Source organism: Coloeus monedula (genome assembly GCF_965178545.1).
Source record: "Coloeus monedula genome assembly, chromosome: W".
In the NCBI taxonomy this organism is placed as follows: Eukaryota; Metazoa; Chordata; class Aves; order Passeriformes; family Corvidae; genus Coloeus; species Coloeus monedula.
This window is the reverse complement of record NC_138821.1, coordinates 9,925,488-9,952,162: the sequence shown is the minus strand read 5'-3', so window position 1 is coordinate 9,952,162 and position 26,675 is coordinate 9,925,488.

Below are 26,675 nucleotides of genomic sequence, written 5' to 3'. Positions count from 1 at the left end.
CCCCAGGAGAGCTTGGGCATCCCAGAGCTGTTGCAGAAGTACCCCTGACGGGGCCTCAGGCTGAAGATAGGCTTGCAAGGCACCTGCTAGCCGGCAGCCTTGAAAAGCCTTGGGAAAAGGTATACACTAGTCAGCTCCCCCGCTGCTTAGAGGCTTTCTCATGGGAAAGGGGAGTGAACTTTGAAAAAGTATAACTTGGTGAAGGTAAACTGGAGCACGATGCTCAAATTGTATCAGTGTTTGGGCCGTGACTCCGGATGGCTCTCCTGCACCCGGGACCCCCCCCCCCCCACTAAATCTTGTGGCAAGGGCGACAAGGAGTGCATCATCCCATGTGTCAATGTCCTGATACACTTTTTCATGGTACTACGACAAGCAGTTTTGGGAGCACGGCTACTGGCCTCCTGAACTATCACAGAAGGTTCAACCGGTACGCCAACCAAATGTGTGAAAAGGCGATTGCGGTGTTGCAAGAGACATATACAAAGACGATTGGTTCAGGGCGTTGGCAAAGGTTACCCACACATTGTCCTTTGGCATTGAGGGTAACATGGTAAGTCCTTGCTCTATCTCAACCTGAAGCAGGACCATCCAACAAATGGTCCACACCGTCATCATCTTCTGAAGGTTGCCCGTTGGTTTTGATGCCTTGAGAGGCCACCTAAAAACAGAGACTAGACAGGAGTAAAGGAATAAAGGTAGGTATTTATTTGAAAGGCCTTCAAAGGTACACCCTGGGGAGCCATAGGCTATTGCCAAGATGGGCCCCAAGATGGATGACAGGTCATGAGTTCTTCACACTTTTATAGGTTTGGTTCATTTGCATATCAGGGTTAATTCTCCAATTAAAGCTTCAGTTTAATGATGTAATTTCCCCTCAGCTTTCCCCCCTCTCAAAGGCTTTTGGTTTATACCTTTTGGGCCTAGGACGGTCTGGGTGTCCTTGAAGACAAAGCCTGGAGAGGCTTTGTTATGTCTATCAAGCATGAGAGAGCAGAAATTAACAGGCTACAAGAAACTTCAGTTACACACTAAGCAGTACAGAATTTGAAAAATATAAAAGTTAAAACCTAAGGCATCATAACAAAGAGCATTGTAACCACAAGCAGGTGGATCGAGCTGCCAAGGTGAAAGTATCACAGGTGGATCTGGACTGCTGCACAAAGGAGAATTATTTCCAGCTCATTGGCCCCATGATGCCTCTGGTCATCAGGGGAGAGATGCAACATACCAATGGGCCCGTGACTGAGGGGTAGACCTAACTATGGACAGCATCTCACAGGTCATCCACAGCTGCAAAACCTGTGCTGCAATCAAACAGGCCAAGCAGGTGAAGCCTCTGTGGTACGGTGGACGATGGTCAAAGTATAAGTATGGGGAAGCCTGGCAAGTTGATTACATCACCCTTCCCCAAACCCGCCAAGGCAAGGGCTACGTGCTGACCATGGTGGAAGCAACCACTGGATGGTTGGAGACCTACCCTGTGCCTCATGCTACTGCCCGGAACACCATCTTGGGCCTGGAAAAGCAAGCCCTGTGTAGACATGGCACCCCTGAGAGAACTGAGTCAGACAACGGAACCCATTTCGAGAACAGTCTCATAAGCACCTGGTCCAGAGAACACGGTATCGAATGGATATATCATATTCCTTATCATGCACCAGCTTCCGGGAAAATTGAATGGTGCAAGACTACTTAAGATGACCTTGAAAGCACTTGTCAGGGGGACCTTCAAAAATTGGGAAGTGAACTTAGCAAAAGCCACCTGGATGGTTAATACCCGAGGGTCCATCAATCGAGCTGGTCCTCTCCAGTCTGAACCCTTGCACACAGTGGATAGAGATAAAGTCCCTGTGGTACACCTGAGAGGTATTTTAGGAAAGACTGGATTAATCCCAACTCAGGCAAAGGCAAACCCATCCGTGGGATTGTTTTTGCTCAAGGACCTGGTTACACTTGGTGGGTAATGCAGAAAGATGGAGAAACCCATTGTGTACTATTACCGCAGGCCTAGGCCCTATGGTATACCACCGTGTCCCGCAGCCATAGGGAGGAGGAGAGAAGATCCAGCAGGCAGGAATTGTGCAGCAAGATTGATTTATTTAATTATTTTACAAACTCTTTTATAGACTTTTTTCTTCATAGTCTAATTGGACAAAGGACCAGCCACCCCTTGGGGTGATTGACTAAAATCCTAAAACATCCATTGTCAAAATATTTGTCTACTGTACCATAAACAAGACTTTTCAAGGTTGCAGGTGGCTTGGTTGTTTACATTCCCTGCTACCTCATCTGTGAGAGAGAAAAGTCTCTCACGGACTTAGAAAATAGCAAGAAAATCCTTGCTAGCAGCATTTTTGTACCTACAATTCCCCCTTTTTGTTTTATAAGATAACCACTCTACTATTAATCCTAAATAGAAATCTACATCAGTTATTAATTCTAAATATGTCCTTAAGGCTTTAACTATCTGATTCCATAACAAGAAATTTAAAGTTCAGTCTCTGCTCGTGGAAGGACCATCTGCCTGATGGTTGACATCTTGGTCATCATCAGAAGAGTCATTAGGCTGACTATCTACATTCTGGTTGCCATTTGGGTGGTTGGTGTTCCGGTCACAATTTGGAGGTTGCTAGTTCGGCCTCTGGTGCCGTAGGTCAGGGCAAACACATTTTGAAGGTAGCCACCATACCCCAGTATCTGTGGAAACGCAAGCATACCCACGACCCCAAATTATAAGCTCATGCGGGCCTTCCCACAGGTTAGTAAGTAAATTCCGTACCCAGACTTTTGCCCGGGGCAGTTGTGTCTCGCCTGAAGACTGCAATGAGAGAAAATGATTCAGAATAACAGGATTATTTGAATTTTGTGGTACTGTAAGGTGGTTAATTGTATACAAAGCTTTTGCTAGTCGGCTCTGTGGGGTTTCTCCATGCATTCCCCTTTTCTGTTTGTCCAAAACACTCTTCAAGGTACCATGAGCGCGTTCGACAATGGCTTGGTCAGTAGGAGAATGTGGGATACCAAAGGTATGGTCTACACCTCATAGGTGCAAGAACTGCCGCATCTTCTCCGAGGCGTAGTCAGGACCATTATCGGTTTTCACAGAAGCTGGCATGCCCAGGACTGAGAAAGCCAATTTCCAATGGGCAATGACATCACGGCCCTTCTCTCCAGTGTGAGCAGTAGCCCACACAGCTGAGGAGAAAGTGTCAATAGACACGTGCGCATATTTCAGCCAACCAAATTCAGGGATGTGAGTTATATCAATTTGCCAAATCTGCAAGGCTTTTAGCCCTCTGGGGTTTACCCCTGCTGGCCAAGGTGCAGCGAGTCCGTGACAGTCAGCACAAGCGCTGACAATGCCGCGCGCTTCGGTTGGCATTAAATGAAACTGCTTCTGCAGAGTATGTGCACTTTGATGGAAGAAACCGTGCGATGCCTTGGCTTGTGCAATTTTGTCAGGCTGAGGCCCTACCCACGCAGGGTTGGCCAGCATGTCAGCCCTGGCATTGCCTTCTGTTAGAAAACCTGGTAAATTGGTGTGGCTTCAAATGTGCAGAATGTAATACGGATGCACTCGAGCCTGAATTGCAGACCACAAGGTTTGCAACAGTGTAAACAGACCTGCATTGTTCACCTCCTTCAGAAGTGAACAATCTAAGCGTTGTATTATATCTGCTACATAAGCAGAGTCAGTAACCAAATTCAAAGGTTCCTGTGAGAATCGTTGAAAAGCCATGGTAACAGCCCTTAATTCACCTGAGCAGAGCCTGACTCGCGTTCCTTCAGCACCTGCCATTCCGATCCCGCCTTCCAAGTAACGATGGCTTTCCCAGTTTTCCCAGAACCATCCGTAAAGACGGTGGGTCCTTGCACCGGCACTCGGCTATTTCTCGGCCACAAGGAAAGTATGGTCGATTTTGCCAACTGCAGTAAGTTATGACTGGGCAGATGGTAAGTGATCTGCCCTGAAAAGTTTTGCAGCGCGCTTTGCAAAGGAGCGCTATGGATGAGGCTCCACTCAAAGTATTCCTTTGAGATCGGAATGACAATTACTGCAGGATCTGCAGCCATCAGTTGCAAACACCGTTGACGGCATTTGATTATCAGAGAGGCGACCAATTCAAACACTGTGGTCACAGTCCTTTTCGGCTGGTGAGGCAAAAAGATCCATTTTAGGATATGCAAATGATAGGGTGCGTTACACTGGCCAATGATACCTGCAGGATGGTGTTGCTGCCTGTTCTGAGCTTCCCCTCCCCCTCCCAAAGACACTTGCTCCTGCCATGTCCTTCGAGCTCCTTTCTTCTAAGCGCGGGCAAAACCAAATATAACTCAAACTCTTTAGCAGTGTCTGATTGGCCGGTCACCCCGGGTCCACCCCCAGTCCTCTGCTTTCTCCTTCTCCAAATAAAAGAGACGATCGATGGAGGCCCCGCCCTCTCTTGGCTCTGCTACCTTCCTGTGAACATCTCTTGTTGTCTGTTTCATTTGAAAGCTTCTAACTGCAGGAAATTGAGCAAGCAGGGAGCTATATTTCTCCCTCTTTGCTTCTGCTGATGGTATTTGCTTTGCAGCTGATACAGGTACCGATTTTAGAGCTATTAAAGTGCTAGATCGCCCGTGCTACCTCTCTAGGCTGCTCGAGGCTTTCTAAGGCAATAAACCACTAGCCTACCCGGTAAATGCTGAAAGATACCTTCCACAGGATGGAGGTCTGGAATAGTAATGTAAACAGTGATAGCAATAGAGGGATCCACTCGATAAACCTAACGAGCGGAAACAGCCCGTTGGAACTCTTGCAGCGCTCATCGTGCTTCCGGAGTCAACTCCCGAGGTGAATTCAGATTGGGATCCCCTTTTAATGTATTAAAAAGTGGGGAAAGTTGCTTTGCGGTTAGACCTAAATAAGGTCGTAACCAATTGATGACACCCAACAGCTTCTGAGCATCATTCAAGGTTTTAACCGAATCCGAGAATCGCACCTCTTGGCGTTGTATAGTTTGGTCCAAACTTTTCACTCCTAAATATTTCCAAGGAGGATGCTGTTGAACTTTCTCCGGAGCTACCTCTAATCCATAGGCATGCAGAGCAGCGAGCCGCTGAGGCTGTATTCTCAGCAGCTCGTCCCGTGTGGACGCTGCCACCAGGATATCATCCATGTAATGGTGGCAGCATACATCAGGAAACTGCTTGCGAACTCTGGCTAAAGCTTGGGCGACATACCACTGACAGATAATTGGGCTGTTCCTCATCCCTTGAGGGAGGACCTTCCATTGGTATCTCTTAGCAGGTTCAGCATTGTTAATGGCAGGCACAGTAAAGGCAAATTTTGGTTTGTCATCAGGATGCAAAGGAATTGTGAAAAAACAATCCTTTAAATCAATGATCAGGATGTCCCACCCCATAGGAATCATGGTGGGAGAGGGCATGCCAGGCAGCAATGCCCTCAAACCTTCCATTACTGCATTAACTTTCCGGAGGTCCTGTAATAATCTCCATTTCCCTGATTTCTTCCTAATTATGAAAACAGGAGTATTCCAGAGACTAGTAGAAGGTTCAAGGTGCCCCTGTTGTAACTGTTCCTGAACCAGCTGATGAAGGGCGTCTAACTTCTCTTTTGATAGGGGCCACTGCGGCTCAAAGATTGGTGTGTTAGTCAACCACCGCAAAGGCAGTGTAGGATACTGTGCGCCCTTACGCACAGTGACCCCTGCTAAAAATTTGTCTCAATTCGTTGCCCCCAAGCTGCCAACACGTCCCATCCCCAAAGGTTAAGGGAAGTGGTAGTAACATAAGGCCTAACTGTATCTGTGTGCCCTCTGAGTCCCTCAGCATCACAGGCCATTTGCTTAAATAGCTCTGTGTGGTTCCTCCTAATACTGCAATGGCCGATCCCACAGGGGCTAAAGGCCATGAGGGAGGCCATGAAGAAAAGGAGATGATAGTTACATCAGCACCTGTATCAATCAAACCTCGAAGCTGAGTACGGGGCAGAAGGGTGTTCGGCAGGATCAGGGTACATATCATCTGTGGCCTTTGGTCATAGCTGTCTGCAGTCCAGAAGGCCTGCGGAAGTCCCGTAGATCCACTGCCGCTATCTTCGCGACTTTGTTGTTCTATCCTGGGGACACAAGACTTAAAAGGCACTAATTTAGCAAGGCAGGTCTTTTCAGGAATAGTGACAGGGGGTTTTTGCGTGGAGACCATAGCGCAAATCTGACCTTTAAAGTCAGCATCAATAACTCCTGAGTGCACTAAGATTCCTTGATGGGCAACATCAGGTTTTCCCACCAGCATTGCACTGGATCCCTGGGCTAAGGGTCCATATGCATCCAAGGGAACCTTATAAATACCGCTAGAGTCTAAGACGACTGCAGCTGCGGTGTGGACATCAAACCCGTCTGATCTGTGGGTGCCGTCTGATCCCTGGGTGCCGTCTCTAGGGTGGCTGGGTAGGCCTGTGCCTGTACCTGTGCCACTCTCTGGGGGAGCGACTGCATCGGAGAGCAATTCCCCCTCCTTGCACCCCGGCGGAAGTTTCCCGACAAAGGCCGACCATCGGCATGAGTCTGGGATCTACAATAGTCCAAGCAATGCCCTGGCCTGCCACACCTCTTGCACTGGGGGATGGCTGTATTCTCTCTTTGGCTCGGCTTAGGCCGCTTACGTTTTTTCGCCTGTTTTGGTTGCTTTGGTTGACTACCAGAAGATGCGTGAACAGGCTGCAGGAAGGCAGCCAAAGCAGACCTTCTCTGGTTCCCAGATCCCACCTTAGTGCAGGCTTCGACCATGTCTGTTACCTCAGGATCTCCTGGTAAGGCATCTATGATTTTTCTGCACTCCTCGTTTGCGTTATCTTTCACTAACTGCCTTAACAACAACTGCCTTAACCCGTCATCTTCAACCTGCTTCTCGAGAGAAGCAGCGACTTTATCTACAAAAGAGAGGAATGACTCTGATTTCCCTTGAACTATTTCAGTATATCACTCTCTAGGCTCAGACAACTCTATGGTTTTCAACAGGGCAGCCATGCCAACCTGCTGAGCTTGCTGCAGGATGCTAGAGGACAAAGTACCGTTTAGGCTGGGATCAGAGAAGGGACCAGTCCCCATCAAAGCATCCGTTCTCACTGTCCGTCGAGGATAGGCATCAGGGAGCTGCATATTCCCTAATGCAGCCTTGTCAGCCAGCTTTCTCCAGGTTTTCTCAAAAACTGTAAATTGAATAGGTTGAAATAGGATTTGACCCAGGTGTCTGATATCAAATGGAGCAAGCAAATCTGTATTTATCACCCTTATTATCTGCATAACCTCAGCAGAACTTAGCCCATGTTGTGCCACCTTGGATTGCAAATCCTGTGCAACCTTCCAAGTAATCACTTCATGCTTGTCATGCTCCCCTGAATTTGGGAGAGCCTTATACACTGGGAAAGCTTGGATCTCCCCTTCTGGGGAGTCACTACCATCCTGAACTGCTGGCACAGCCTTTGGATGGAGTGTAACAGCTTCCTGATTACCCCCAGAATCCTCAAATCTGTTTGGCATTCCAAGTGTTTCCAATAATTTCCAAACTCCCTCCTCCAACGCTCGCATCTTAACTGACTCTAAGAAGCGATTGTAGTGGGTTGGACGCACTATTACCGTGCAGTCCTGAAAGGTCCAGGGGCGAGACAAGCGCAGTCTTTTCCTTCACCGCGTGGCTACAGCCGCCTGACGACCTGGGGCCAGAACCTCATCTGCCTCACTGCCTGATGATGAGTCATCAGGCAAAGGCAACTCTGAGATGCTGGGAGCAAACAGAGGTGGACGGAGAGGGGCCCATTGGCTAGGTTGGCTAGCGGCAGAACAGACAGCACAGACTACAGCTGGCTGCGCTGCAGTTCGAACAGCAGCCTCTTTACTGGATGCCGTCTTGGCCAGTCCCTACCGAACCGGTACTGCAGCTGCTGCAACCCTCTCCGGGGCTGCAGCCGCCCCCAGCGCTGCGCTCGTCTCTTGCTCCACGGCAGCGTTCGGCACCATCACTGTTCCCTGCGCTTCAGCCGTGCCCGGCGCCGCCGCTGGCCCTTGCTCCACAGCTGCATTCAGCGCCGCTGCCGAAACTACTGCTGTTTCTCTCTCCCTTGCTGCGTTCGGCGCTGCTGCGCCAGCCACCGCTCTGCAGCCGCGGCCACTTCCGGGTTTTCCCGCGGCAGCGCTACTTTTGGGTTCGCCCCTGGCCACGACGCTTCCTGGTTCGGATCTGCATCTCCCGCACCTTCCACGCGCTGTGCGGGCGGTGCTGGTGGCGTGGGCCCGGTACATCCCGCACGGTGGGGTGCCTCTGGCATCTGCAGCAGCTGCTTTTGAAAGCTGAGCAGTTCTCCCAGCTGCCGGGATATGTTTGGTAACTCTATCAGCAAAGGCAGATGCTGTATTAAAAGGTCGACAGCTCGGTTCTGCGACTGCGCAGAACAGTCCAGCGCCAAGGAGGGCATGGACCACACCCAGACAGTCTCGGTGCAGGCACGCCTGGTGCTACGCCGGCTAAGAAGGTAGATCCTGGAGTTCCTGGCGCAGCCAATGCATGTGCAGACGGGCTAGGAGCCACCACAGGGGTCCAATTCGCTAAGCCGCGAATTCGCGGCCCTGGATAAGCCGTGGCTGCCGCCAAGCAGAGTGGCAAGGCAGGCTGTGAGCCCTCCCGCTGCCCCAACACCCCTGCCTCTGCTGGCGTGGGATCCCTGGGGGCCGCGGAGTCCTGCGACTGTGCAGGGTGAGCTGGTGCAGGCTCTTCCTGTGGAGTTCGGTCAGCGGGGTCCCCCTCAGACATTCCTCCATCACTCATCACCAAAATAGGCGAGCCAGCTCTGCTGCCACAGTTGAGGTCGGTCAGCAGAATAAACAACGAACGCCAGGTTTGGTATAATTCTAACACTGCTGGGTCCCCAAACGGGAGTTGGTGCTGGACAGCACAGCCAAGTTCCTGCCATAAGGCAAAGTCCAGGGCAGTATCTCTGTCCGTGGAAATCCCTTTTAAGGTAGCCCAAGTTAATAATTCCCAAACTGAGTTCTCAGAAATTGAGGTGTGCACTATACTGAACACACCTTTCCAGACCATTACCACAGCGTCGGTTTGTGAGCCGCTGTTCGCCATTTCTCAGTCCCGTCAGACCTCCCGGTCCCAGGGGGGAAGGGGAACAGCGTACCTCTAGAGAAATTCGGCTTGGCTCACAGCAGCAGGACATTTCGCAGCGTGCAGATCACGTCGGGCAGCACCAAATATTACCGCAGGCCTAGGCCCTAGGATATATTACCGTGTCCCGCAGCCATGGGGAGGAGGAGAAGAGAAGATCCAGCAGGCAGGAATTGTGCAGCAAGATTGATTTATTTAATTATTTTACAAACTCTTTTATAGACTTTCTTCTTCATAGTCTAATTGGACAAAGGATCAGCCACCCCTTGGGGGTGATTGGCTAGAATCCTAAAACATCCATTGTCAAAATATTTTTCTACTGTACCATAAACCAGACTTTTCAAGGTTGCAGGTGGTTTGGTTGTTTACATAACTGCTACCTCTTCTGTGAGAGAGAAAAGTCTCTCACGGACTTAGAAAATAGCAAGAAAATCCTTGCTAGCAGCATTTTTGTATCTACAGTGTACCACAAGGAGACCTAATCTTAACTGAGAACTGTGTGTAGGGTTTTCATTGTGTAGAGATTAAGGAGGGTATTTATAAAAGTGTGGTGGTGTTAGGGCAATTGATAGATCACTGCTGTGTTCCCCAAAACTGTCTTGGGCACAAGACCACTCGGGTGCGTTTGTTCACGCTAGCAGGCTTCTCCTTTCAGCTCCGTGTTGGAGTCCCTTCCGCCCTGCCATGTGGTCCTGGGAGAGGGGCCCTGGGGGGGAGGCACAGGGTTTCCCTAGCCCCTGGTCGGCCTCGTTCCCCATTGGTTGTTTTGTGTTCCCCTGCATGGGCAAGGACTCTCGGGTCCCGTGATTGTAACAGTTGCTTGGCAGAACCCGGCCATGCGGCTGGAGAAATAAACGTCTCTGAAACATCTATCAAGAATCGGTCCATATATATTTCTTTTCCACGGGCCTCCTTGTTTGATTCGTGTGTTGCAGTATCCGCACTGTAACAGCCCTGCGCAGATGTTATGTGCTGGTGATACACATACACACACACTTATTCCAGATAGCTCAATATTACCAGAGATAAGGAGCCGAGGAGGGGCCTCCACATGGCGTGTTCCACAGACAAGGTTTATTTTATCCTCCACAGAGGGGACCAAATGCGAGAGGGCCCAGCGTGTTTGTGATCAGTTTTACATAGGGTAACAAAGACAATGATCTGAGGGCACATGGGCGGTACAAAGGCGGGACCAGGGAAGGGAACCAATGAGCAGAGGGAAGGGGCGGAGTGGGGGACCAGGTCAGGTATGCAACTGCACAGGCTGCTGGGAGAGGTAGTTTTCTTTAACCAGGGTCTGGGGGTGTGTAAGGCTACATTTCATCCACAAGGAATTGTGGGAGAGGCTTTTCCTTTACTCACACAAAGGTGAGAGTGGTGTCTCAAATATCTGAGTTTTCCACCAGCAGGCCTTTGCTATTTCAGGGCTTTCTGGCCCAGCAGCTGGCTCAGCTGTTGGCTCAGTGACTCCAACAGGTATTGATTAGGCTATGATGTAGATGGTAAAAGAATAAGGGGTGGATAAAAATATGTACTAGTTTGAAAACAAACCAGCTGGAGATCACAAGTCAGAATTATAATTTAATAGAAAAATTAAATAAATGCAATAGTACAAGAACACTGACAGAGTCAGGATACAACCTGACGTCCTGTTAGTCAAGGTGGTGGTAGCAGTCCAGGTGAAGTGGTCCTGTCGAAGCGGTGATCCTGTAGAAACAGTCTGGTCTTCACCTGAAGGTCCAGTGGTAGCTCTTGTCCTCTGGGAATCTAGTAGGTAAGGGCCACTTGTGCTGCTCCAAACCCCAGATTATATCCAGGTGGGAATGCTTGGTTCCTCCCCCTGGGTAGAGCATCTCACAATGGGCTGATGTAATTCTATGAGTCATGTGGTGGGTCCTTGATTGCCCATTAAACAGAGGTAGCCTCCTCCTCAGGAGTTAGCAAGGATGAGTCATGGGAGGAGATAACAAACATTGCCCCACCTGCTTTAACAGCTTGTGAAGATGATAATAGAATACATACTTTTGGTTACATCTTACATTGTAACCTAGTACATGTGGTTTCACATTTTGTTCAATTAATATCCACCCTAAATATTTCCAAGGAGGGATCTACTGATGTTTCTAAGGGGCCACCTACAACCTATGCTGCGTAAGATTAAAATGTCGAATAATATCTTGCAAATATGAATCATCTTGTCCACAAATTGAATTATTCACATAGTGATAAATGATGCTCTGAGGGTATTGGGTTTGCAAATATGTTTTCAGGTATACAATTTTCTAATTCCATGGTAACATCTAACATCATTACAACTAAGCAAAAAATCAGTATTAATTCAGTCATACTTTTAAATCAAAGTTCTTGAAAAGGCAGTATACATCTTATATGACAAGTTTTACTAATCATGCAATATATCAGCATTTCTTTTGCAAAGTTTAAACCTCTCTAAGCAGTGTTAAAGTAAGGAATCATGTAATGCTGTCTGCAGGCAGAAATACACTAGTTTCATACAGGTAACCATAAATTTCTCTAATAAACAGTCCTGTCAAAATCTACATTTTACTGAAAATACAAAGTTAAACAAAAGCAAAAATGGTAGTGTGATCCAGTAAAACCTATTTTCTAAGGACCAGAGCAACAATTACATAACTTCCAGAGATCTAACAATCTAAATTTGCCAGTTTTCCCTCACAGAAGGTATACACCAGTTCATAAATCCAGGCCTCGGACATTACAATTGTCAGGAAAATTCATCCACAAACACCAGAGGTTTATGTCCAAAAAGGAGACAGAGGAGTCCTGTTACTTTATTCGAATAAAGGGTGAGGCCATGGGGAATTTCCCCTGGGGTCAGAAGTCTATGCCCAAAATGCACAGGGCCTCTGGACCAGTCACAATGAGATGTTTCTTTCACTCATTTCCAGTCAGGCTCACAGCTTCCAGCAAGGTCAAATCTTGTGATCTACCTGTCACACCAGCAATAGAAACAGATTCTACCCTCACATGTTGCGATGGGATTATTGTACACTGCGCACCACTGTCTACCAAGGCATCATATTTTTGTGGTTCTGATGTGCCAGGCCAATGAATCCACGCAGTCCAAAAAGCACGGTTTTCCCTGGCCTCTACCTGGCTAGAGGCAGGGCCCCTCTATGCCTGGTTATCCTTCTTTTCCTGGGCCTGCATCTTAGCGGTTCCTTCATGGGAATCGGACATGTCATCATCTCTTCCATCATTTCTGGCAGTTCGGCTACGGGCAACTGAAGCTACTTCCTTTGTGGTGGAACTTCCTCTCTGAGTCTTGCACTCCTTCAAGTCATGCACTCATGCTACCAGAGCAGTAGTGGGTTGTCTATCCCACCTCCTCATGTTTTCCCCACTATCATATAGGAAATACCACAGCTCACTTCATGGGTTGTTCCTTCTCTTTCTCTCTGGGGAACGTCTGCCTTTGGTAGCAGAATCTCTGATCTGTACCACCAAGATTTGGAGAAGGCCCTCTTTAATCTCCTTCTTGAGTTCCTGGAGATTCTTCTCCATCTTCTCTTCCACTTTCTGCAGACGTATTTCCACAGCTGCAATTCTTGCATGTGTTGGGCCATGCACAGAGTCTGCATATGCTCAGAGCTTCATCGCCATATCCCGCATGGTCGCATTCCCACCGTGATCCGGTTTCATCATTGCTAAAGCAGAAACATATCCTTGTGGCCCAAGCCATAGGACTTTTTGCCACATCACTGGGTCAAGTCTGACCCTGTCCGGACTCCTCAATCCTGGGTCATCTGTGAAGACAATCTCTACCACCGCTAGTTCTCTCAGGCGTTGGATCCCTTGTTCTATGCTCTTCGACTGGGTTTGCTGCATATAGAAATTGTCTGTGCACAGATATCTATCCCTCACGCCTCTCAAGACCCGTGTCCAGAGACTGACAGAGTCAGCCCTCCTTATTATCACTTGATCGATAGCCGGATCACGTGACAGGGATCCTAAATGCCTCACTTCAGCACCGTCCAGTATCACATCATCACCTGCAACATCCCAAATACGGACTATCCAACTTATTATGGATTCATCAGTGTAGTGGTTTGGTCCAAAATACTCATTACTGTTTATCTGCTGTGAGATAAGAATTAGGAGAAATGCAAAGCAGGCACCAAACTTGAAAGAATATAAAGAAGTTTATTAACAACTCTAAAAGAGGGAAGAAAAAAAATTATACCACCTTCAGAACTCTCCTCCTCCCCCCACCTTCCTCCCTTCTCCCACTGACAATGTGAAAAAACAACCCTTAAGATGTTCAGTCTGTTTACCACTTCCATAATAACCTTGTTTAGTCCATTTAGAAAGAGAAGTCTCTTCTTGCTCATGCTATGAAAACATTATCACAACGAGACAGCCGCCCACTTCCAAATATTGTTCAGTCCATTTAGGAAGAGGAGTCTCTCTGCCTGCATGTGAGTCCCTTCCCCCGACTTGCAGCTTTTCCCGCAACTGCTTTCGAGGGTCCACTCTTGAAGTTTCTTGGGGTACAATTTTAAGGTTGAGCCGTTCAGAAACAAAAACAGAGGCCCTTCTCCTTCCCTGGGAGCAAAGGGTCTTCATCATCTTCATCGTTAAGACTATCTCTGGGAGCATCTCTAGGTACTGAGGTTTTCTCCTTTCCCGTTTGGAGCAAAAGTCCTCATCTGGTTCATCTCTAGGGACTGAGGTTTTCTCCTTTCCCGTTTAGAGCAAAAGTCCTCATCTGGTTCATCTCTCCCTGTCCAAACTTCTCATGAAATTACAGCTGCGTCAGCATCTGCCTATCTCGGCGCAGGTGCTTTTGCTTACGAGTTGAACACTCCACCCCCCATATCTTCATGAAATTACAACAGGATATTCTGATATATCATAGCTTCACAACAGAATTTCAGCTTTAAGCATCTCCTCTCTCTCTCCCCTCAGGTTTTCAGCTCTTCACAGCAGTAAAAGGGTTAATCTCACCTCGGCCTTGCAGCTTTGCAGCTGGAATGTTGAATTTTTCTTATCGCAGTGGAGAGGGGGGAGAGCCGAGCCGCTCCGGCTGCCCATGGCAAGGCAGTGGGGGGGGTTCCATGGCTGGAACAGATCCATGGCTTCAGGATGGCCGTGGCCCGGCCCGGCCTGGCCCAAGCAGGGCTAGGCCGGGCCCGCTGGCCCCCACACGGGGCCCGCAGCCACCTGTCCCAGTGCCGGAAACGAGAGAGAGCTTGGAGGGGGAGTTTGCCTATTCTTAAATGTGGATCACAGAGGTGTTCACAACTTTAAGTGGCTTAGAGAATTGTCCATATTCAAACTGGCCAGCTGATAGGTTCTATCAGTTCCCAGAGGAAACTGTAAGCACCCCTTAGCAAGGACGTCCCTTCCGGGACTATGCTTGCTAACCTATGACATGTGTGTAGAACATCTCTCCCATGAAAAACCTCACAGTTCCTTCACACTGCAAAACATGGGCCATCACATGGGGTTATTCATCTTTTTAAGGATAAGTTATTTTGGCCTGCACACAAAGGCTTTTCTTTGCCACAAGTCTCTAACAGCCTCTTACTACTTCTATATAGCCTGGCATAGGCAATCTTCACAATCTTCACAGGCAACACGAGGATTCTCCATCCCCCCATGTACTTCAAATGGAATAAAGAGACAAACAGTTTGTGGTATTACAGTTTCTTACCACGGCATGCAAGAAGGTTTTTTAAGCAACACGCGAGAATCGCGGCACCACCCTCTTTTCTCCCGTCGCCATTTTCAGCTCCATCTCACATGACTCACTTCACTTTCTCTCTGACTCTGAAGCCACCATGTGGAAGAGTGTTCTTGTTCAGGCTTTACGGTAGAGAAAGCCTCACTCCCTTTGTGATGCTGGCTGCATGGTGTCTTCTTCAGTTCAGCACGAAGTGTGCTAGCTGCAGACAGGAGGCTCTGCCGGCTCCCGTTGACTCCGCTGGCTCCGAATGGAGAGGAGAAGGACCCGCCTGTCCCCAGAAGCCATGCTGGATGGGTCCAGCTGTGAGCAGTCCATGGCTGGTTTTAGCTGCCTGCGGCTCTGGGACAGTCCCCCCCCCAGCGACCCAGGGTCTGTGCCGCAGTGTTGGGAAAGGGGGGAAGGGGCAGTGGCCCCGGCCCGGCCCGGCGGGGCCTGGAGGCTCGGAGCCCCCCCCACCTTCCAGCAGACGAGCTCCGACAAAAAGGGGGAAGTCCCGCCTTTCCACGCTGTTTAAATATGTAAATTGTGAGAAGCATCATTGGTCTCAAAGACTGTCCATCAACTCAGGGTCAACCCAATACAGCGGTCTAAGCCGAGCCAAAAAGAGAACACAGCAATTCCCCAGTGCAAGAGGTGTGGCAGGCCAGGGCATTGCTTGGACTATTGTAGATCTCTGACTCATGCCGATGGTCGGCCTTTGTCGGGAAACTTCCGCCGGGGTGCAAGGAGGGGGAATTGCTCTCCGATGCAGTCGCTCACCCAGAGAGTGGCACAGGTACAGGCACAGGCCTACCCAGCCACCCTGGAGACGGCACCCAGGGATCAGACGGTTTTGACGTCCACACCGCAGCCGCAGTCGTCTTAGACTCTAGCGGTATTTATAAGGTTCCCTTGGATGCATATGGACCCTTAGCCCAGGGATCCAGTGCGATGCTGGTGGGAAAACCTGATGTTGCCCATCAAGGAATCTTAGTGCACTCAGGAGTTATTGATGCTGACTTTAAAGGTCAGATTTGCGCTATGGTCTCCACGCAAAAACCCCCTGTCACTATTCCTGAAAAGACCTGCCTTGCTAAATTAGTGCCTTTTAAGTCTTGTGTCCCCAGGATAGAACAACAAAGTCGCGAAGATAGCGGCAGTGGATCTACGGGACTTCCGCAGGCCTTCTGGACTGCAGACAGCTATGACCAAAGGCCACAGATGATATGTACCCCGATCCTGCCGAACACCCTTCTGCCCTGTACTCAGCTGCGAGGTTTGATTGATACGGGTGCTGATGTAACTATCATCTCCTTCTCTGCATGGCCTCCCTCATGGCCTCTAGCCCCTGTGGGATCGGCCATTGCAGTATTAGGAGGAACCACACAGAGCTGTTTAAGCGAACGGCCTGTGATGGTGAGGGACTCAGAGGGGCACGCAGCTACAGTTAGGCCTTATGTTACTACCACTTCCCTTAACCTTTGGGGACGGGACGTGTTGGCAGCTTGGGGGCAACGAATTGAGACAAATTTTTAGCAGGGGTCACTGTGCGTAAGGGCGCACAGTATCCTACACTGCCTTTGTGGTGGTTGACTAACACACCAATCTTTGATGCGCAGTGGCCCCTACCAAAAGAGAAGTTAGAGGCCCTTCATCAGCTGGTTCAGGAACAGTTACAACAGGGGCACCTTGAACCTTCTACTAGTCCCTGGAATACTCCTGTTTTTGTAATTAAGAAGTCGGGAAAATGGAGATTTTTACAGGACCTCCGGAAAGTTAATGCAGTAATGGAAGGTTTGAGGGCATTGCTGCCTGGCATGCCCTCTCCCACCATGATTCCTATGGGGTGGGACATCCTGATCATTGATTTAAAGGATTGTTTTTTCACAATTCCTTTGCATCCTGATGACAAACCAAAATTTGCCTTTACTGTGCCTGCCATTAACAATGCTGAACCTGCTAAGAGATACCAATGGAAGGTCCTCCCTCAAGGGATGAGGAACAGCCCAATTATCTGTCAGTGGTATGTCGCCCAAGCTTTAGCCAGAGTTCGCAAGCAGTTTCCTGATGCATGCTGCTACCATTACATGGATGATATCCTGGTGGCAGCATCCACCCGGGACGAGCTGCTGAGAATACAGCCTCAGCTGCTCGCTGCTCTGCATGCCTATGGATTAGAGGTAGCTCCGGAGAAAGTTCAACAGCATCCTCCTTGGAAATATTTAGGAGTGAAAATTTTGTACCCGTTGGGGTTTTAGGAGCTCTCCTGGTTTTTCTTCGGTTAAAAGAATTTTTGCCCATACATGTTGCTAGGGGAGCAAATGGCTGGGTACTTAAAAAAACAAAAGAGCTGGCTACAGGGTGGGGCGCATCTGGCTGCCCTTTTGTTTTCACCTGAGTGTATGGGGGCAGTCGGTCTCGGCGTTTGGACAGAGAGGGAAGCTGTTTTCTTCGGCTGCTTTTCCTTCAGCTGGAGAACCCCTGGGATCCCAAAGCCCGCCTTTCCTGCCCTGCTGGAAGCCGGGCTGTGACCGCCCTGCCCCACCGTTGCTTCGAGCCTTCGCTATGTTGTAGCCATGCTCGCCCTGTCTGCCCACACCTCCTGGGGGTTTCCCCGTTTGGATAAATCTCATCTGCCACCGGGGATTTGTGCTCGTTCCTGCCGTTCCAGCCTGCTCTTCCCAAGGGTCCGGCCCGACACCGAGGCCAGCTCCCCAGGGGTTTGTGAAGCTTCTTTGTTCCATCCCTTCCCGGGACCCCAGGGCACCAGTGCTGCATGCTCCCCGAGCTCGCTCCGGAGCGCCCCCTGCAGCCGCAGGGGAGCCATCGCACCTGCCCTGCTCACCGGGAGCCACCAGCGCCCCTGCTGGCTGTGACCATAACTGCCCCAAAGGGGAAAGGGCCTGACAGCCAAGAAGGCTAGGACTGGGTTTGTGATTGTTTGCTGTTACTGCCATAGTTATTGTTGTTTGTTTGACTGGTTATATATATAATAGTAAAGAACTGTTATTCCTATTTCCCACATCTTTGCCCAAAAGCCCCTTGATTTCAAAATTATAATAACTTGGAGGAAGGGGGTTGCATCTGCCATTCCAAGGGAGGCTTCTGCCTTCCTTAGCAGACACCTGTCTTTCAAACCAAGACAGGACCAAACTATCCAAGAGGTGCAATTCCCAGATTCGATTAAAACCTTGAATGATGCTCAGAAACTGCTGGGTGTCATCAATTGGTTATGAACTTATTTAGGTTTAACCGCAAAGCAACTTTCCCCACTTTTTGATACATTAAAAGGGGACCCTGATCAGAATTCACCTCGGGAGTTGACTCCGGAAGCGCAACGAGCGTTGCAAGAGGTCCAACGGGATGTTCCCACTCGTCAGGTTAATCAAGTGGATCCCTCCATTGCTATCACTGTTTTCATTACTATTCCAGACCTCCATCCTAGAGGTATCATTGGCCAGTGGAATGCACAATGGCCTGATCCTTTGCATATCCTAGAATGGGTCTTTCTGCCTCACCAGCCGAAAAGGACTGTGACCACAGTGTTTGAATTGGTCGCTTCTCTGATAATCAAATGCCTCCAACGGTGTTTGCAACTGATGGCTGCAGATCCTGCAGTAATTGTCATTCCGATCTCAAAGGAATACTTTGAGTGGAGCCTCATCCATAGTGCTCCTTTGCAAAGTGCACTGCAAAACTTTTCAGGGCAGATCAATTACCATCTGCCCATCCATAACTTACTGCAGTTGGCAAAATCAACCATACTTTCCTTGTGGCCGAGAAATAGCCGAGTGCCAGTGCAAGGACCCACCGTCTTTACGGATGGTTCTGGGAAAACTGGGAAAGCCATCGTTACTCGGAAGGAGGGATCGGAATGGCAGGTGCTGAAGGAACGCGAGTCAGGGTCTGCTCAGTTAGGTGAATTAAGGGCTGTTACCATGGCTTTTCAACGATTCTCACAGGAACCTTTGAATTTGGTTACTGACTCTGCTTATGTAGCAGATATAACGCAACGATTAGATTGTTCACTTCTGAAGGATGTGAACAATGCGGCTCTGTTTTCACTGTTGCAAACCTTGTGGTCTTGTTCTAGTTTGAAAACAAACTAGTGGGAGACACCAAGTCAGAATAACAATTTAATAGGGAAATAAAAGGAGGGGGAAAGAAAAAAAACAATAAAAGCGGATAACACTGGGTTAAACTGACAGAGTTAGGATACAACCTGGCACCCTGTTAGTCAGGGTGGTGTTGGCAGTCTGGTAGAATGGTGGCTGCAGTCCTCCCGAAGTGGCGATCCTGTAGAAAAAGAAGGGTCTGCTCCTCCTCAGAAGGTCCAGTGGTGACTGTGTAGCTCCTGTCCTCTGGAAATCCAGTGGAAAGGCCTTCTCTCTGGTGTTCAGCCTCAGCTTATATCCAGGATGGGATGCTTGGTTCCTCCCTCTGGGTGGAGCATCTCACAATGGGGTAATGAGTCATGAGGCCAAGTGTTGATTAGGCTCATTAACAGAAGATAGTCCGGAGGGAGTTATCTCTGAGTCAGGCGGCAGGACAATGATGGGCCATTAACAGCAAGATAGTCTGGGGGGAGGAGGCAAGGAAACACTGCCCCACCTGATTTCAACGGCTGATGGGGATGGTAATAGAATACACCGCAACCCAGGACAGGTCTGCAATTCAGGCTCGAGTGCATCTGTATTACATTCTGCACATTTGAAGCCACACCAATTTACCAGGTTTTCTAACAGAAGGCAGCGCCAGGGCTGACATGCTGGCCAACCCTGCGTGGGTAGGGCTTCAGCCTGACAAAATTGCACAAGCAAAGGTATCGCATGGTTTCTTCCATCAAAGTGCACATACCCTGCAGAAGCAGTTTCATTTAATGCCAACCGAAGCGCGCGACATTGTCAGCGCTTGTGCTGACTGTCAGGGTGTTCCGGTTTGGCCAAATTTAGAAATATATCCTCTGAGAGAAGGCACAACCACCCCTCCCCCCACCAGGTTCGGGAAAAAAATAAATTTTCCTCGAAGGAAAGTGAAGAAGATAAAACTATTTATTTAACAAACACATGGGAAAGGAAAATAATGTTAAATGGTAAAATCTTTCGCTGTAGAGGAAAAACCTGGGAAAGTGTTCGAGTCCTCCCTTTGGTCTCCTTGGATCTGGGGCTTGGCCCAGGGCCAGGCCCTCTGTGCCCGGTGGAAAGTCCTCCCGATGTGCTCTGATGTTGAAGCAATCAAGCAGTCCAGTAGAAAATGGGAGAAAATCCAAAATTCCAGAGAAGGAAAAGATCAACTCTCAGTCTCTCTCCGGAGAACAAGAAAACTGGAAAAAACTGGCCAAAAGCTGACTGGAGAACTGCAAGCTGGGTGCTTCCTCGCTCCCCTGCCCCAGCTGGGAAAAAAACCTGCTATCTTTTTGTGTCCTTGAACAAGCTGCAAACTGCTTTGAGAAAGTTTTTGCTCAGGTTTTTTTTTTCCTTCCCCCTCCCAGGCTCAGTTTAGAGGCATAGAAAGGCCCAAAAATTAATTTCTGGGCATAGGCAGCGATATGGGATACACATCATAAGGTCACCCCAAGACATTCCACCCCTTATCCCATATTGTTGGCTCAATGCGGAAACTAATATATTCTAATTCTACATACACATTAATACATATATATATATATATATATATATACACAGCTATATGCAAACAGTGACAGTGACAATCAGCAAGCAGGGGTATACTGGCATTTCACACTACAGGTGGTTTTCACACAACAATCAGATCTCCCTGTGGTACACAACGTGTTGTTCCATCTTTCTGCATTACCCACCATGTGCAACCAGGTCCCTGAGCAAAGACAACCCCACGGATGGGTTTGTCTGTACTCGAGGTGGAATTTATCCACACAGTCTTTCCTAACAGACCTCTGACATGCACTCCTGGGACCTTATCTCCATCTGCTGTATGCAGGGATTCAGACTGGGCTGGACCAGCTCTATTGGTGGAACCTCGGGTGTTAACTAACCAGGTGGCCTTTGCTAGATGCTGGTCCCAATTTTTGAAGGTTCCCCCACCCAGTGCCTTCAAAGTGGTTTTCAACAATCCATTACACCATTCCACTTTGCCTGCAGCTGGTGCATGGTAAGGGATATGGTACACCCACTCAATGCCATGTTCTCTAGCTTAGGTATTAATAAGGGTATTCTTTAAATGAGTCCCATTGTCAGATTCAGTTCTCTCAGGGGTGCCATGCCTCCAAAGGACTTGCTTTTCCAGGCCCAGGATGGTGTTCCGGGCAGTACCATGAGGCACAGGGTAGGTCTCCAGACATCCTTTGGTGGCTTCTACCATTGTGAGCACATAGCACTTGCCTTGGCGTGTTTGAGGCAGTGTGATGTAATCAACCTGCCAGGCCTCTCCATACTTGAATTTAGACCACCGCCCACCATACCACAGGGGCTTCACCCGCTTGGCCTGCTTGATCGCAGCGCATGTCTCACAATCATGGATCACCTGGGAGATACTGTCCATGGTCAGATCCACCCCTCGATCTCGTGCCCACTTATAGGTGGCATCTCTGCCCTGATGGCCTGAGGCATCATGGGCGCATTGAGCTAGGAACAACTCTCCCTTGTGTTTCCAGTCCAAGTCTACCTGTGACACTTCTATCTTTGCAGCCTGATCTACCTGCTCATTGTTTTGGTGTTCCTCATTAGCCCTACTCTTGGGGACATGGGCATCTACATGGCGGACTTTCACAACCAGCTTTCTTACTCGGGCAGCGATGTTTTTCCACTCTTCAGCAGCCCAGATTGGTTTTCCCCTAAGCTGCCAATTAGCTTTTTCCCACTTTTCTAACCATCCACACAGAGCATTGGCTGCCATCCATGAATCAGTGTAGAGGTAGAGCTTTGGCCACTTCTCTCTTTCAGCAATGTCCAGGGCTAGTTGAACAGCTTTGAGTTCAGCGAGTTGGCTTGATCCACCTTCTTCTTCAGTAGCTTCTGCAACCCGTCGTGTGGGACTCCATACGGCTGCTTTCCACTTTCGTTTCATCCCTACGATGCGACAAGAACCGTCGGTGAAAAGAGCGTAGTATGTGTCTTCTGATGGCAGTTGGTTGTACGGTGGAGCTTCTTCAGAGCGTGTCACTTGTTCTTCTTCATCAGCGAGACCAAAGTTTTCACCTTCAGGCCAATTTGTGATTATTTCCAAAATCCCAGGGCGATTCAGTTTTCCGATACGGGCGCGCTGTGTGATGAGAGCAATCCATTTGCTCCATGTGGCATTGGTGGCATGGTGGGTAGAGGGAACCTCTGCTTTGAACATCCACCCCAGCACCGGTAGTCGGGGTGCCAGGAGGAGTTGTGCCTCAGTGCCGATTACCTCTGAGGCGGCTTGGATTCCTTCATAGGCTGCCAAGATTTCCTTCTCTGTTGGGGTGTAGTTGTCTTCAGATCCTCTGTAACGTCGGCTCCAGAATCCCAGTGGTCAACCTCGAGTCTCACCAGGCACCTTCTGCCAAAGGCTCCAGGATAGACCATTGTTCCCGGCTGCAGAGTAGAGCACGTTCTTCACCTCTGGTCCTGTCCTGACTGGGCCAAGGGCTACAGCATGAGCGATTTCCTGCTTGATCCGGGCAAAAGCTTGTTGCTGTTCGGGGCCCCAATGGAAATTGTTCTTCTTGCGGGTAACCAGGTAGAGAGGACTCACAATCTGGCTATACTCAGGAATATGCATCCTCCAAAAGCCTATGGCACCTAGGAAAGCTTGTGTTTCCTTCTTGTTGGTTGGTGGAGACATTGCTGTGATCTTATTGATGACCTCAGCGGGAATCTGACACGGTCCATCTTGCCATTTCACTCCCAGGAACTGGATCTCTCGGGCAGGTCCCTTCACTTTGCTCTTCTTGATGGCGAAACCAGCTTCCAGGAGAATCCGGATAACTTTCTCTCCTTTCTCAAACACTTCTGTTGCGGTGTTCCTCCACACAATGATGTCATCAATGTACTGCAAATGTTCTGGAGCCTCACCCTTTTCTAGTGCAGTCTGGATCAGTCCATGGCAGATGGTGGGACTGTGCTTCCACCCCTGGGGCAGTCGGTTCCAGGTGTACTGCACACCCCTCCAGGTGAAAGCAAACTGGGGCCTGCACTCTGCTGCCAGAGGAATGGAGAAAAATGCATTAGCAATGTCAGTAGTGGCATACCACTTCGCTGCTTTGGACTCCAACTCGTACTGGAGCTCCAACATGTCCGGCACAGCAGCGCTCAATGGTGGGGTCACTTCATTCAAGGCACGATAGTCCACAGTCAATCTCCATTCTCCTTCAGATTTGCGCACAGGCCAAATGGGGCTGTTGAAGGGTGAGTGGGTCTTACTGACCACCCCTTGGGTCTCCAGCTCACGGATCATCTTGTGGATGGGAATCAGAGCATCTTGAGTTGTCTGGTACTGTCTGCGATGCACTGTCGAGGTAGCAATTGGTACTCTTTGTTCTTCCACCTTCAGAATGCCTTCTGCAGATGGGTTCTCTGATAGTCCAGGCAAAGTGTTCAATTACTTAATGCCCCCTGTCTCCACAGCAGCTATTCCAAAAGCCCACCTGAGTCCCTTTGGGTCTCTAAAATACCCGTTCCGGAGGAAGTCTATGCCCAAAATGCACGGGGCCTCTGGGCCAGTCACAATGAGATGTCTCTTCCACTCATTTCCAGTCAGGCTCACCTCAGCTTCCACCAAGGTGAAATTTTGTGATCCACCTGTCACACCAGAAATAGAAACAGATTCTACCCCCACATGCTGCGATGGAATTATTGTACACTGCCCACCAGTGTCAACCAAGGCATCATACTTTTGTGGTTCTGATGTACCAGGCCAACGAATCCACACAGTCCAAAAAACACGGTTTTCCCTGACCTCTACCTGGCTAGAGGCAGGGCTCCTCTATGCCTGGTTATCCTTCTTTCCCTGGGCCTGTATCTTAGAGGTTCCTTCATGGGAATCGGACATGCCATCGTCTCTTCCATCATTTCCGGCAGTTTGGCTACAGGCAACTGGAGCTACTTCCTTTTTGGTAGATCCTCCTTTCTGAGACTTGCGCTCCTTCAATTCACTCACTCGTACTGCCAGAGCAGAAGTGGGTTGTCCACCCCACTTCCTCATGTTTTCCCCACTGTCACACAGGAAATTCCACAGCTCACTTCATGGGATGTACCTTCTCTCTGGGGAACGTTCGCGGAGAAGGCACTCTTTAATCTCCTGGTGATTGTTCTTCATTTCATCTTCAATTTTCTGCATATGTGTTTCCACAGCTGCGATTCTCGCATGTGTTGGGCCACGCACAGAGTCTGCATATCCTCTGAGCTTCACTGCCATATCCTTCACGGTCTCATTCGCACTGTAGTCCGGTTTCATTATTGCTAAAGCAGAAGCGTATTCTGGTGGCCCAAGATGTATGAGTTTTTGCCACATGTATGGAATAACTCTGGCCCAGTCTGGACTCAATCCTGGGTCATTCTGGGCATAGGCAGCCATATGGGATACACATCATAAGGTCACCCCAAGACACACGGACTCGCTGCGCCTTTACCAGCAGGGCTAAACCTCAGAGGGCTAAAAGGCTTGCAGATTTGGCAAACTGATGTAACTCACAGCCCTGAATTTGGTCGGCTGAAATGTGTGCACGTGTCTATTGACACTTTCTCCTCAGCTATGTGGGCTACTGCTCACACTGGAGAGAAGGGCCATGGTGTCATTGCCCATTGGAAATTGGCTTTCTCAGTCCTGGGCATGCCAGCTTCTGTGAAAACTGATAGTGGTCCTGACTACGCCTCGGTGAAGATGCGGCAGTTCTTGCACCTATGTGGTGTAGACCATACCTTTGGTATCCCACATTCTCCTACTGACCAAGCCATTGTCGAACGCGCTCATGGTACCTTGAAGAGTGTTTTGGACAAACAGAAAAGGGGAATGCATGGAGAAACCCCACAGAGCCGACTAGCAAAAGCTTTGTATACAATTAATCACCTTACAGTACCACAAAATTCAAATAATCCTGTTATTCTGAATCATTTTCTCTCATTGCAGTCTTCAGGCGAGACACAACTGCCCCGGGCAAAAGTCTGGGTACGGAATTTACTCACTAACCAGTGGGAAGGCCCTCATGAGCTTATCATTTGGGGTCGTGGGTATGCTTGCGTTTCCACAGATACTGGGGTACGGTGGCTACCTTCAAAATGTGTTCGCCCTGACCTATGGCACCAGAGGCCGAACTAGCAACCTCCAAATTGTGACCAGAACACCAACCACCCAAATGGCGACCAGAATGTAGATCGTCAGCCTAATGACTCTTCTGATGATGACGAGGATGTCAACCATCAGGCAGATAGTCCTTCCACAAGGAGAGACGGGGATGGTCCTTCCACAAGCAGAGACTGAACTTTAAATTTCTTGTTATGGAATCAGATAGTTAAAGCCTTAAGGACATATTTAGAATTAATAACTGATGTAAATTTCTATTTAGGATTAATAGTAGAGTGGTTATCTTATAAAACAAAAAGAGGGAATTGTAGATACAAAAATGCTGCTAGCAAGGATTTTCTTGCTATTTTCTGAGAGACTCTTCTCTCTCACAGAAGAGGTAGTAGAGTTATGTAAACTAAGAACACCTGTAACCTTGAGAAGTCTTATTTATAGTATAGTAGAAAAATATTTTGACAATGGATGTTTTAGGATTTTGGCCAATAACCCCCAAGGGGTGGCTGATCCTTTGTCCAATTAGGCTATGAAGAAAAAAGTCTATAAAAGACTTTGTAAAATAATTAAATAGATCAATCTTGCTGCACAATTCCTGCCTGTTGGATCTTCTCTCCTCCTCCCTATGGCTGCGGGACACGGTAATATACCTTAGGGCAGTATTTTGTGTTAATAGGTTTAAGCTTGCTGTCTGGTTTGGCTGCAGCCTGAGTGATTGGGGTGTCTGCTGATTTATCTTCCTGCCCCTCTACCTTTTCCTGCTGCTATGTGCGATAGGCATATGCCAAGGCCCAACATATTGCAATGAGCTCTTTCTCATTAGAATTGTCATTGTATTTCTCTTTCAGATATTTCCCCACCTCAGCTGGGTTCTGAATTTTTTCAGGGGGGAACTTCCAAGCTATTGGGTCAGGGAATTTCTTCAGGATTTGGCCCATATCTTCCATTCCCCAAACCACTCAGGATTTTCCACTTCTTGGTCAGGTGTCTCAACAGTCACCCTGGAAATCTGAGCTCTTATTCTAGGCAAGCTGCAAACCACATAGAGGAAGTTTACCTGATAAAGTACCAGGAAGGTGGTCTCGTTAACATCCAGGAGAAACTGAACGTTCTCAAACGATAATGTATCAAATTTAAAGGGGAGAGAGATAAAAGGCTGGGAAACCCCGTCTCCTCCTCTTCTAACAAACTGGGTGCAATTACTAATGAATTCCCAAAACAGGCTACTGAAACTAGGACTGGGGTTAGGACAGACAAACCACATATCATATACTCTTTGAACAACTGCCTGTACCGCTGTTGACTTCTTGTAAATCATTATCACCGAGAACAGCAAGATAGAAATCTGGATTCGTGCCCCTGCTTGTCAAAAGTTACGTATCAGGGACAAGATTGGAGCAATCAGTAGATAGGCAAACAGGCCTAGGGACCAGAAAGGCATTAGTACCTCAAGCCAGAGAGACATTTTTGTCAGGGTCCCTTCCCCCCTCCCATGTGGTCCTGGGAGAGGGGCCCTGGGGGGACAGACACAGGGTTTCCCTAGCCC